This window comes from Balaenoptera musculus, chromosome 4 (genome assembly GCF_009873245.2).
Source record: "Balaenoptera musculus isolate JJ_BM4_2016_0621 chromosome 4, mBalMus1.pri.v3, whole genome shotgun sequence".
Taxonomy (NCBI): Eukaryota; Metazoa; Chordata; class Mammalia; order Artiodactyla; family Balaenopteridae; genus Balaenoptera; species Balaenoptera musculus.
The window spans coordinates 6,960,536-6,972,355 of record NC_045788.1 but is presented as its reverse complement, the minus strand read 5'-3'; the positions used below and the strand labels follow the sequence as shown (position 1 = coordinate 6,972,355).

General features: G+C 37.1%; 1 pseudogene; it reads left to right on the top strand.

Annotated features, from left to right (window-relative positions):
• The first annotated feature begins 1,919 nt into the window (after positions 1-1,919).
• LOC118894485 lies at positions 1,920-3,855 on the top strand (annotated as a pseudogene).
• The last annotated feature ends 7,965 nt before the right edge of the window (positions 3,856-11,820 follow it).

Here is an 11,820-nt window from a genome sequence, read left to right as displayed (position 1 = left end):
AAGTAGAAATTAAATCCCCAAAAATGTTAAATGAAGAAACCTAGGATATGTGGATATAAATGTAGCCTTGACAATATAGCATAGAAGAGAGATGGGGGGAGGGGAAGGAGAAAGCACACTCAGAGTGGGATGAAGGAGTTGGAGGAAGAGATAGTGGAAGCAGAGTGCTGACATGTGCTGGGTTCCAGTCTCCATATATTGAGCTGCTCTAGAGCTTTCACGTGTCTCATGTAATCCTCGTGGGATTTGATTAGAACATTGAGACTCAGAGCTGGAGTCTCACCCAAAGTCTCACAACCAGAAAGTGATGGAATATTATGCCTAACTAACCTAAAGCTGTATGACCCCAAAGCCAATACTCCTTCTGCCCCCAAATTCTCAGTCAAAAAGGAATTTATTTAAGGGCACTAAACAATAGAATAAATAGTCTTATGCAAAGCAGTTAATTCATGCATGCAAGGGTGGGTTTATTTTCAGAAGTCAAGTATGTTGTAGTGGTGAGGCATTTGTACACAGTGGTTAAGGGCACAAGATCCAGAATAGGCAAAAAAATAATTTGAATCTTAGTTGCATCACTTCCTAGTTGTGTGATCTTTGGCAATTTACTACACCTCTTGGACCTTCACTTTCCCCATCAGAGAAGTGAGAACAGTTATGCCTAGTTGATTGGATGTTGAAAGGATGACTCAATGCAATACAGAATGCTTAATAAAGAGCTCTGAACACAGTACTTAATACATGTAAACTATAATAATCTATTTTATTCTCATTCCTATGTAGATGATTATTAAAATGGCCATGATTTCTTTTCTTTTGTTAAAACAGCTTTATTGAGGGGTAATTTACATACCACAAAATTCCCTCATTTTATACCTACAACTCAATACTTTTTATTAAATTACAGAATTATACAGCCATCACCACAATCTAATATGAAACATTTCCACCATTCCAAAAAGAAATATGCCATTTGTGTTCATCTCCATTCCCACCACCAACCCCAGGGAACCACAAATCTTCTTTTTCTCCCTACCCTTATTCTAGCTTGGAACAAAGGTCAACACTATTAAGAAAAATATTAATTAAATATTAATATTTTAAAATAAAAGACATAAAAAGAATTTACAAAGAAAATCAGTTATATATTACTCTAAATAATCACTCAAAGTAGAAGGTATAATATTGATGTTAAACCAAACCGACAATAGTGATAAACCTTGCCAACGAAAGCTCATTATTCAGACAACATTTAGTAATAGGTCATAATGCAAATTCTCCTTTGAAAAAGATAAATATATATGTATGCATGTGTATATTCTTCTAAATTTGTGTAACTCTTTACATTTTATAAGTAAAAAAATGTTTTTGTTTAAAAAAAAGAAAATCAGTTATAAACACAATTGTCAAATCATTTCAAAAATATGATATGGTGAAATATGTGCTTTATTCCTAATGAATTAAATAACAAGATCTAGTGCTGGCTCCAATAACGACTATAATTTTAAAGTAATGATGAGTATTAGTGATAATTTGAGTATCTGCAACAAGTATGATATGAAAGAAAGATGATTTCTTTTTTTTTACTAGTCTAAATGGAATAGTTTTTATTGAGTGAAAGATTCTTTAAATTCTATGATGCTTTACAATTTTCAAAAGTTTCACACACATAATTTAATATAATCCCATAATAATCCTTTTTATTTCCACTACCCTTATCTTGCCACTTCCCTCCTCCTTCTCCCCACTTATAGCCACTAGTTCATTCTCTATAAGATGGCCATGATTTTACTGAAGTATTTACAGGTAAAATAACATACTCTCTGGGATTTGCTTCAAAATACTTTAGCTTAAAAAGGGGACTGGAGAGAGTGGTGAGCTGGGATGGCCCCGCCGGGGAGAGTGCGGTGCTCAGGTACGAGATGTTCAAAGAACACTGTAGGAAGAACACACTCCACGGAAGATACCCTCCTCTACACAGCACTCTATATACGCTGATGAAGAATTCTCCAAACACTGCGGATCACCTATCCCCTCAACTCCTCAAGGAAAATAAGCAAAAAGAAGTTTGGACACTTCTGAAATTGAAGCAACTGAAAACGAGTCTGTAAAAAATAGTGCAAAAAAGCCAGGAAGAAAACTCAAGCCCATTAGTGATGAATCTGAAAGCACTGAAGAAAGTGATATAAGAAGAAAAATTAAACCAGTAGACAACATAATACACGACAACATGAAGCTGTTTCAGCTACAGCATCTTCAGAACTTTCAGAGAAACCAGCTGAATCAGTCACGCCTAAAAAGATAGGACCCCTTAGTGCTGAGCTCTCTGTTGAAAAAGAGACCCTGGCAACAGAAAATCAACTGAAAACTCAGAAAAAGATGTTTCGTTGCAAAAGGAAGAAACCAAGAAGTGAAGTCACAGACTCGGATACTTCCTACTGTGTACCTATTTGGTGTTTAAAAGAAAACCAGTGACATCATGGAGTTAGATGTTGTTTTGTGTGCATTTGAGAACATCCCCTTAGAGTATAAACAAAAACAGACTCAGAATTTGTAAGGAAGCCATCGACAAATTTCATTCTAATTTGAAAGAACTCATCGAACTGCTTAAAGAAATCCAGATGTTGAAAACTCTGAAAAGGAAGAACACTAAGATGATCTCAGATATCGAAAAGAAAAGGCAACTTTTGTCTTTTTGTGTTTGTTTTTTTCTAATTTCTAACTTACCTTTTAATTTTCTTTCTTTCTTTCTTTTTGGCTGCGTTGGGTCTTCATTGCTATGCACAGGCTTCAGTAGTTGTGGCTCGTAGGCTGTAGAGTGCAGGCTCAGTAGCTGTGGTGCACAGGCTTAGTTGCTCCACAGCATGTGGGATCTTCCCAGACCAGGGCTCGAACCCATGTCACCTGCACTGGCAGGCAGATTCTTAACCACTGGACCACCAGGGAAGCCCGGGAACCCATTTTTAAAAGGTAGAATTTAAGACATCTAGTTCCCTTTAGCATTTTCTAGCAAGCATGAGCAGTGATACGACCAGCATTTCTAGGATCTATGTAATGAGCTGCAGCCAATAAAATAGTCTCATTTCTGTTTCATCCAAATTCTGCAGTTTACTCAGTTATTGCCTCTGGCTCCTTGCATAAATAGATCTGGGGATATTTGTCTCCAGTTAAATTACTTTATGGAACTTGAAATTACCTTCAGTATTAGTGTTATCTTTCTTTGAGAAATCAACTGCTAAATAACAAAGAAAATTTTAGCTAAACCTCATCTTACTTACAGATTTCAGCCAGAAAAGGATTTTCCACATTTAGTACCAACCCTACCCACCTGTTCTCTATCCCTTTTGTAGATAGAACCCATAAAAGGTAAAGTCCAAGTACTCTATGAAGAAATAATGTATTCTAAACAGAAATAGACTCACAGAAATAGAAAACAAACTTATGGTTACCAAAGGGAAAAGGGTAGGGAGAGGGATAAATTAGTAGAAGTTTGAGATTAACAGATACAAACTACTATATGAAAAATAGATAAATAACAAGGACCTACTTAAAGCACAGGGAACTATATTCAATATCTTGTAATAACCTATAATGGAAAAGAGTCTGAAATTTATATATATATATATATATATATATGTATAACTGAATCATTTTGCCGTATACTTGAAACTATCACAACAGTGTAAATCAACTAACTATATTACAATTTAAAAAAAGAAATAATGTATTCTTCCATGAAAATTCTACATACATAAATTCTTTGGTCCTTCCCTTTTTTTCCCTCACAGATATAGCGGAAGCCCGGAGATGTTTAGATCTTTTCCCTTCGTCTGCGGTTACCTTCATGGTTACTTGTGATTGAAAGCTTTCCAAAACCCACTTGGGCCTCTGAGCAACACTCCAGCAACTGCACATTAACCTGAGTAACTAGAGACTGCAGCTAACGCACCTCACACCTGTGCTTTCCCCACTGCCAGCCTTTCACACCCACACCTTGTTACTAAAGCAATTTAAAGAACTGTATTCTGAAAAGAAAATATTTTGCATGTTATTTTTCCTTTCTAGATGTCTCACTTCAATTAGCTAGGACATTGTTCTCCCCTTACCAGGCTGATTAACCCCTGGTGCTGCCCCATCTGTGTATCTGTGTGCTCCATTTTTCCATTTATCAGCCTTTGGTTGCACTTATCCACTGACCTGTCTATTGCTCCTTCTAGACAAAGAGTTTCTTCAAGGCAAGGGTCATCTCTCACATGCTTCTAAAACACTAAGCATCTGACACAATGCCTGGTGCATAGGAAACGTTCAGAAATTTGTGATGAACACATGGTCCATACTACATTCTGTCCAGTGGGTAAAACCACGTCTGTCACCTAAGTATTTCCACGTCAGCTTTGCTATTCTTAACTTCAATAACTGCTATGTGCCTAAATATGGATATAAAGTACATATTTATATTGCTCAGTTGGCCCTTTCCATCTGTCTTCTGTTCTAGGAAATTTCCTTTATTTCTCTGAGTATATCCTTCATTCCAGTTCTCATTCCAAGAGACTACCTTTTCTCCTAAAACTCCCATTAATTGAATGTAATTGAATGTTACACCTTCTAAATCTCTCCTCTCTCTCTCTCTCTCTCTCCTGACTTCATATTCATACTTTCCATTTCTTTATCTCTTTGTGCTGTGTTCTAAGAGAAATTTCTTCAGCTTGGGTTCTCAGTGGTATCCACTGGTTCATCTATTAAATTTTTTCCAATACTATATTTCTAACTTACATGCAGTGAAATGTGCAGATTTTAAGTATAGAGTTTGATGAGTTTTAACAAATGTATATATCCACATTTACATCCAAGAACTCAATTTATTACCCACAGATCCATGCTGAAAGAATGATGAGAAAACAAACTTCAGGAAAAAGAAAATGAAGCTCAGAGGAATAGATACATGCATGAACTATTAGAAAAAATTATTCTTAAGTCTAAATAATTGTTAAAATATTGAAAATAATCTGAAACTAAAATTCCAGTTGAAATCAAGATGGGAGATGGAGAGGGACTTCCCTGGTGGTCCAGTGGTTAAGACTCCACGCTTCCATTGCAGGGGGCATGGGTTCAATCCCTGGTCAGGGAAATAAGATCCCGCATGCCATGGGGCATGGCCAAAAAAAAATCTGCGAATAAAAATGTGTTTAAAAAAAAAAGATGGGAGGTGGAGAAAGGAGAGGAAGCAGAAGACATAAAAGCATGCTACATTTTTTGTATTGTTTAATGGAAGGCTACAGAGATACTATTTAACTGCAGACATTAGAACAATACATTTAATATGGAGACACAAAAGACCCCGAATAGCCAAAGCAGTCTTGAGGGAAAAAAACGGAGCTGGAGGAATCAGATTCCCTGACTTCAGACTACAGTACAAAGCTACAGTGATCAAAACAATATGGTACTGGCACAAAAACAGAAATATAGATCAAGGGAACAGGATAGAAAGCCCAGAGATAAACCCACGCACCTATGGTCAATTAATCTATGACAAAGGAGGCAAAGATATACAATGGAGAAAAGACAGTCTCTCCAATAAGTGGTGCTGGGAAAACTAGACAGCTACATGTAAAAGAATGAAATTAGAACATTCCCTAACACCATACACAAAAATAAACTCAAAATGGATTAGAGACCTAAACCTAACACCGGACACTATAAAACTCTTAGAGGAAAACATAGGAAGAACACTCTTTGACATAAATCACAGCAAGTTCTTTTTTGATCCACCTCTTAGAGTAATGGAAATAAAACTAAAAATAAACAAATGAGACCTACTGGAACTTAAAAGCTTTTGCAAAGCAAAAGAAACTACAAGCAAGATGAAAAATCATCCCTCAGAATGGGAGAAAATATTTGCAAACCAATCAACGGACAAAGGATTAATCTCCAAAATATATAAACAGCTCATGCAGCTCAATATTAGAAAAACAAACAACACAATCAAAAAATGGGCAGAAGACCTAAATAGATATTTCTCCAAAGAAGACATACAGATGGCCAAGAAGCACATGAAAAGCTGCTCAACATCACTAATTATTAGAGAAATGCAAATCCAAACTACAATGAGGTATTACCTCACACCAGTTAGAATGGGCATCATCAGAAAATCTACAAACAACAAATGCTGGAGAGGAGGTGGAGGAAAGGGAACCCTCTTGCACTGTTGGTGGGAATGTAAATTGATACAGCCACTATGGAGAACAGTATGGAGCTTCCTTAAAAAACTAAAAATAGAATTACCATATGACCCAGCAATCCCAGTACTGGGCATATACCCAGAGAAAACAATAATTCAAAAAGACACATGCACCCGAATGTTCATTGCAGCACTATTTACAATAGCCAGGTCATGGAAGCAACCTAAATGCCCATCAACAGACAAATGGATAAAGAAGAAGTGGTACATATATACAATGGAATATTACTCAGCCATAAAAAGGAGTGAAATTGAGTCATTTGTAGAGACGTGGATGAATCTAGAGACTGTCATACAGAGTGAAGTAAGTCGGAAAGAGAAAAACAAATATCGTACATTAACACATATATGTGGAACTTAGAAAAATGGTACAGATGAACCGGTTTGCAGGGCAGAAATTGAGACACGAATGTAGAGAACAACTGTATGGACACCAAGGGGGGGAAGCAGCGTGGGGGGGGTGGGGGTGGTGTGATGAATTGAGAGATTGGGATTGACATGTATACACTAATATGTATAAAATGGATAACTAATAAGAACCTGCTGTATAAAAAAATAAATAAAATAAAATTCAAAAAAAAAGAACAATATATTTAAGTGTCCATGTTAAAATCTAAAAGTAATCATAGTAGAGTAATGAAAAAATGGACACCACATCAGAGCAGTTTGGTAAGGCCACTGTGAGAAGGTACTACTTGAGCTAAGACCCAAAGGGTGAGAAGGATCCTGTGATGCAAAGATCTAGGGAAAGCATATTTTAGGCAGAGGAAATAGCATGTGCAAATGTCTGGAGGCAGCAGAAGGATTGGCGTGTTTGAGAACCAGAGAGGAGGCCAGTATAGCTGGAGTGCCAAACAAGAGTGAGAAAGAAACACTTAGATCTGAAAGGTAGGAAAGAGTCAGACCATGCGAGGCCTTTACACAATGTTAAAGGGTTTGGATTTTATTCTAATTTTTGAGGGGCGACCCTGAAGTGAGTTTTGTTTGTTTGTTTGTTTTATTGACATATAGTTGATTCACAATATTATATACATTTCAGGTGTACAACATAGTGATTCACAATTTTTAAAGTTTATGGTCCATTTAAAGTTATTATAAAATATTGGCTGTATTCTCTGTGTTGTACAATATATCCTTGTAGCTTATTTACTTCATACATGGTAGTTTGTACCTGTTAATTCCCTCCCCTTATCTTGTCCCCTCCCCCTTCCCTCTCCCCACTGGTAACCACTAGTTTGTTCTCTATATCTGTGAGTCTGTTTCTTTTTTGTTGTATTCACTAGTTTGTTTCATTTTTTTTAGATTCCACATATAAGTGATATCATAGAGTATTTGTCTTTCTCTTGCATTTCTCTGATGATTCGCATCTTTTCACATGCCTGTTAGCCATCTGCATGTCTTCTTTGGAAAAATGTCTATTCAGTTCTTCTGCCCATTTTTTAATTGGGTTGTTTGTTTTTTTGATATTGAGTTGTATGAGCTGTTTATAGATTTTGGATATTAGCCCCTTATCAGTCATATCATTTGCAAATATTTTCTCCCATTCAGTAGGTTGTCTTTTCATATTGTTGATGGTTTCCTTTGCTGTGAAAAAGCTTTTAAGTTTAATTAGGTCCCATTTGTTTATTTTTGTTTTTGTTTCTTTTGCCTTTGAAAACAAAAAAAAATATTGCTTCAGTATATGTCAAAGAGTGTTCTCCTTTGTTTCTTCTAGAAGTCGTATGGTTTCAGGTCTTACACTTAGGTGTTTAATCCATTTCGAGTTTATTTCTGTTTATAGTATTAGAGAATGTTCTAAATTCATTCTTTTACATGTAGCTATCCAGTTTTCCCAGCATCATTTGTTGAGGAGACTGTCTTTTCTCCACTGTACATTCTTGCCTCCTTTGTCATAGATTAGTTGACCATAAGTGAATGTGTTATAAAATCATTATGGAGAACAAGTTTCAGAGAAAGAAAAGTGGAATCCAAGAGGCTAAGTCAGAGATGATGGAGATTGGATTGGGAAATGGCAATGGAGATAGAAATGAATGGATCAGGGGAAACTTTTAGAGGGAACGTTGACAGTCCCTGGGCTGTCAGGGACAGGCTGGGCATGAGGGTGAGGGAAAGGAGAAAGTTAAAGATGATTCCCAGGCTTCTGGGTTTTACAATCAGGTGAATTGTTTTTACAGTTGGGTAAATGGTTTCTATAATTGAGTGAGTGGATTTTATAATTGGGTGACCCTTACTGAGTTGGGAAAGTAATTTGAGAAGAGAACAAGGAGTGAAGACCACAGGCCTCCTTTACATGCATCCAGATGCCCTTTTAGATGCCCACGTGCAGGTGTCTGTCCACAAACCTGGGGTTCTTTTTTTTTTATTGAAGTATAGTTGATTTACTATGTTATGTGAGTTTCAGGTGTACAGCAAAGTGATTCAGTTATATGTATGTATATACATTTTTTATACATATATATAAATATATATACATATATATTCTTTTTCAGATTCTTTTCCATTGTAGTTTTTTTATAAGATATTGAATATAGTTCCCTGTGTTATACAGTTGGACCTTGTTGTTTATCTATTTCATACATATTAGTGTTTATCTGCTAATCCCAAACTCCTCCTTTATCCCTCCCCTACCCACATTCCCCTTTGGTAACCATAAGTTTGTTTTCTATGTCTGTGACTTTATTTCTGTTTTGTAAATAAGTTCATTTGTATCATTTTTTAGCTTCGACGTATAAGCAATTCCCATGTGTTCCTCCGCCAACATGGAAACGTCAACTTTTATTTCCCTGAATACCAAACTACGTTCTTATGAGCTCTGAACACACAGAGTACAAGATACTCTGTTCATTTGGCAGAAATGGCATTCCTCCCCCAAAAGGCACTAGTATCTTTACTGGGGGTTGATGCACAAACTTGAATAGAAAAAATGATTTTCACAACATCCACCTGAAGTTTAGCATTTCCTTCAATTCTGAATGTAGGCAAAAAACTGCAGTATTATTTGCTATACCTGTGACTGTGTTACAAATACAATTACAAATATTTTCCTATCATATCAGAGGTGTTCCAAGTATCTCAAAATGTTATTTATGCTCATCATTACTTTGAAATATGCCAGTTATTTGACCTGACACTAGATCTTTTTATTTAATGTGCTATTAAATAATATGATATTTAATATCACAATATTTTAAAGATTTGATAATTTTTTTCAGTATAATTGGTTTACTTTGTAATCCCATGCATTTTATTTTATGCATTTAAAAACATTATTCTGAGAAGAAACCCACAAGGTTCACCAGACTCATAAAGTTTGTCAAGTGCTTAAAACATGCCCAGTTCCTATTAGCACTACATAAGTTTTAATTAAACAAATAAAAATAAATTTCATGGGTTACTGGTGGGAGGGGGTTACAGAGTCATGGACTGGGAAGGCTAGGAATGGAGAATAGCAAGTGAAAAAGGAAACAGGAAAAATATAATTTCACTAAATAAAATCCCAATATGTGTGATATGATCCCACTAATGCCTGTTTATATAATTTTATGCTTATTTATAAAGCAAAATTGTAAAACAATGAGCAAATTTTAAATCTCTTATAAGTGTTGGAAGTCACTTTCCTAACGCTGTCTTCAGAGTTCAAAGATAAAATACTCAATAAAAAGCCAGAGTTAAGGCATCTGCAGAAAGACCAAACATAGCAAATTCAACCACGGAGATGATACACCCTGCCTTTCTCTGAGTGTAGAACCAGTCCCAAGTTACTGAATTTCAGGAGATTTTCATTAAAAAATAAGATAGGTGAGAATTTAAGGAAAACTTTATCATCTGTTCTGTGAAAATCTCTTTCAAAAAACTTACGGTTTCTTGGCAGTTCACTTGAGAACAACAACAAAAAAGAGGCAAGTAATGTGTTATAAGATATATTATGAGAAAGCCAGGCCACACCTTCAGAGTCCACCAGGGTCCTTCCCCAGGATCCCCATCACCCACAGACCTCCTGGCATGGGTGACGCTCTCTGATCTCGCCATGTCTGAGGACTATTCCCTTTCAGTCCGTTAAGTCCAAAGTGAGCCTCAGTCTTTCCAGGTTATCCTTCTTGCAAAGAGGAGAGTCATAGGATACCAAGGGTCCCCAACCCCTGGGATCTAATACCTGATGATCTGAGGTGGAGCTGATGTAATAATAATAGAAATAAAGTGCACAATAAATGTAATGCGCTTGAATCATCCCGAAACTATCCCCAACCTACAGTCCTTGGAAAAATTGTCTTCCACAAAAACGGTCCCTGGTGCCAAAAAGGTTGGGGACCGCTGGACCATTATACGGTAGGCACCATCCACTAAGCTTCCATCTACCCTCGATCCATTTTTCTTACTGCAGCCAAAATCATTGTTTCTAAACACAAATGTGATTCTCTCAAACTCTCCCTCCAAAAACCTTTTAGTCTCCCCCATTTCTCTTTGGATCTGGACAAAACTCCTTCATGTGGCTCCAATGCCCTGCGCTGTCTCAACTGAGCCCACCTCTCCAGCCTGACCCACCACCATGTTCCCTGCATCTGTGCTCTGCACACTCGGCCCTCCTGTCACCTGACCTCCCTGACCCTCCCTCTCCTTGGGGCCCTTTGCATGTGCTCACGCCTCTGACTGGTATGTCCTCCTACCTCCTCACCAAGGTAGAGCCTGTGAATCTTTGAGACCAACCTCCATCCCAGTTTCTTCATACTTTAGCCTCTCTGAGATTAGAGTGTGTCCTACAAGTAAGTGGAGTCTTGTGAGTACTGTTGGCCCAGATGCAAGACAATTCTTCCAACAAGAATTGCGTTTGCCTCTGCCAGTCATCTCAGGGAACTGCCAATCTGAAATCACTTTAAATTCTCTCCTTGAGTTTTGGGACATATTATTAATGTGAATTCAGATGGAGAACACTTAAGCACTGACTTGACATTGAAATTCTCGGGAGAGTTTTCTTTTCCTCCTTCAGCTCAGTGCCGACATTGAGACAAGTAAATTTCCTTGCTGTCCCTTTCCGTGATATCATTTATTTCTCACTTGCCCTTTTATTGCAGGGGGCATCCCAGCTTCAGGTGGAGGTTCCCTTTTAGGAATTCCATTGTGGTTGATTTTTTTCTTAGTGGTACATAGAATAACCATGCATCATATAAAAACTGCCTCTAAGTTTTGATGAAATACAGAGGTTCAAATTCCCCAGTTAGAGGCTTTCTTAGTATTCTGTATGTCTCCAGTTTTCCCACTCATCACAGTGTAACTTCAGCTTTGTTTCTGTGAGTGGTTAAATCTACCTCCCTTTCTAAACTATAAGCTCTGTGAGGACTGAGACATGAGACTCTATTTTTGTCATCATGGCAATTCTAGAGTCTTCTACGTATTTTTCCAGCTCATACACACTTTGAGCTACTTCATTCAGTTCTGGGATCAGAATTATCATTGTCATTCTAAAAAGTATAATCCCAATGCACAGGGTATCACAGAGCTTTCTGAACAATACCTGACATATCCTCCTCAGATGCTCAAACGTGACGATATGAATTGACCAGGGGGTTAAATTATAACAGAACTGTGGC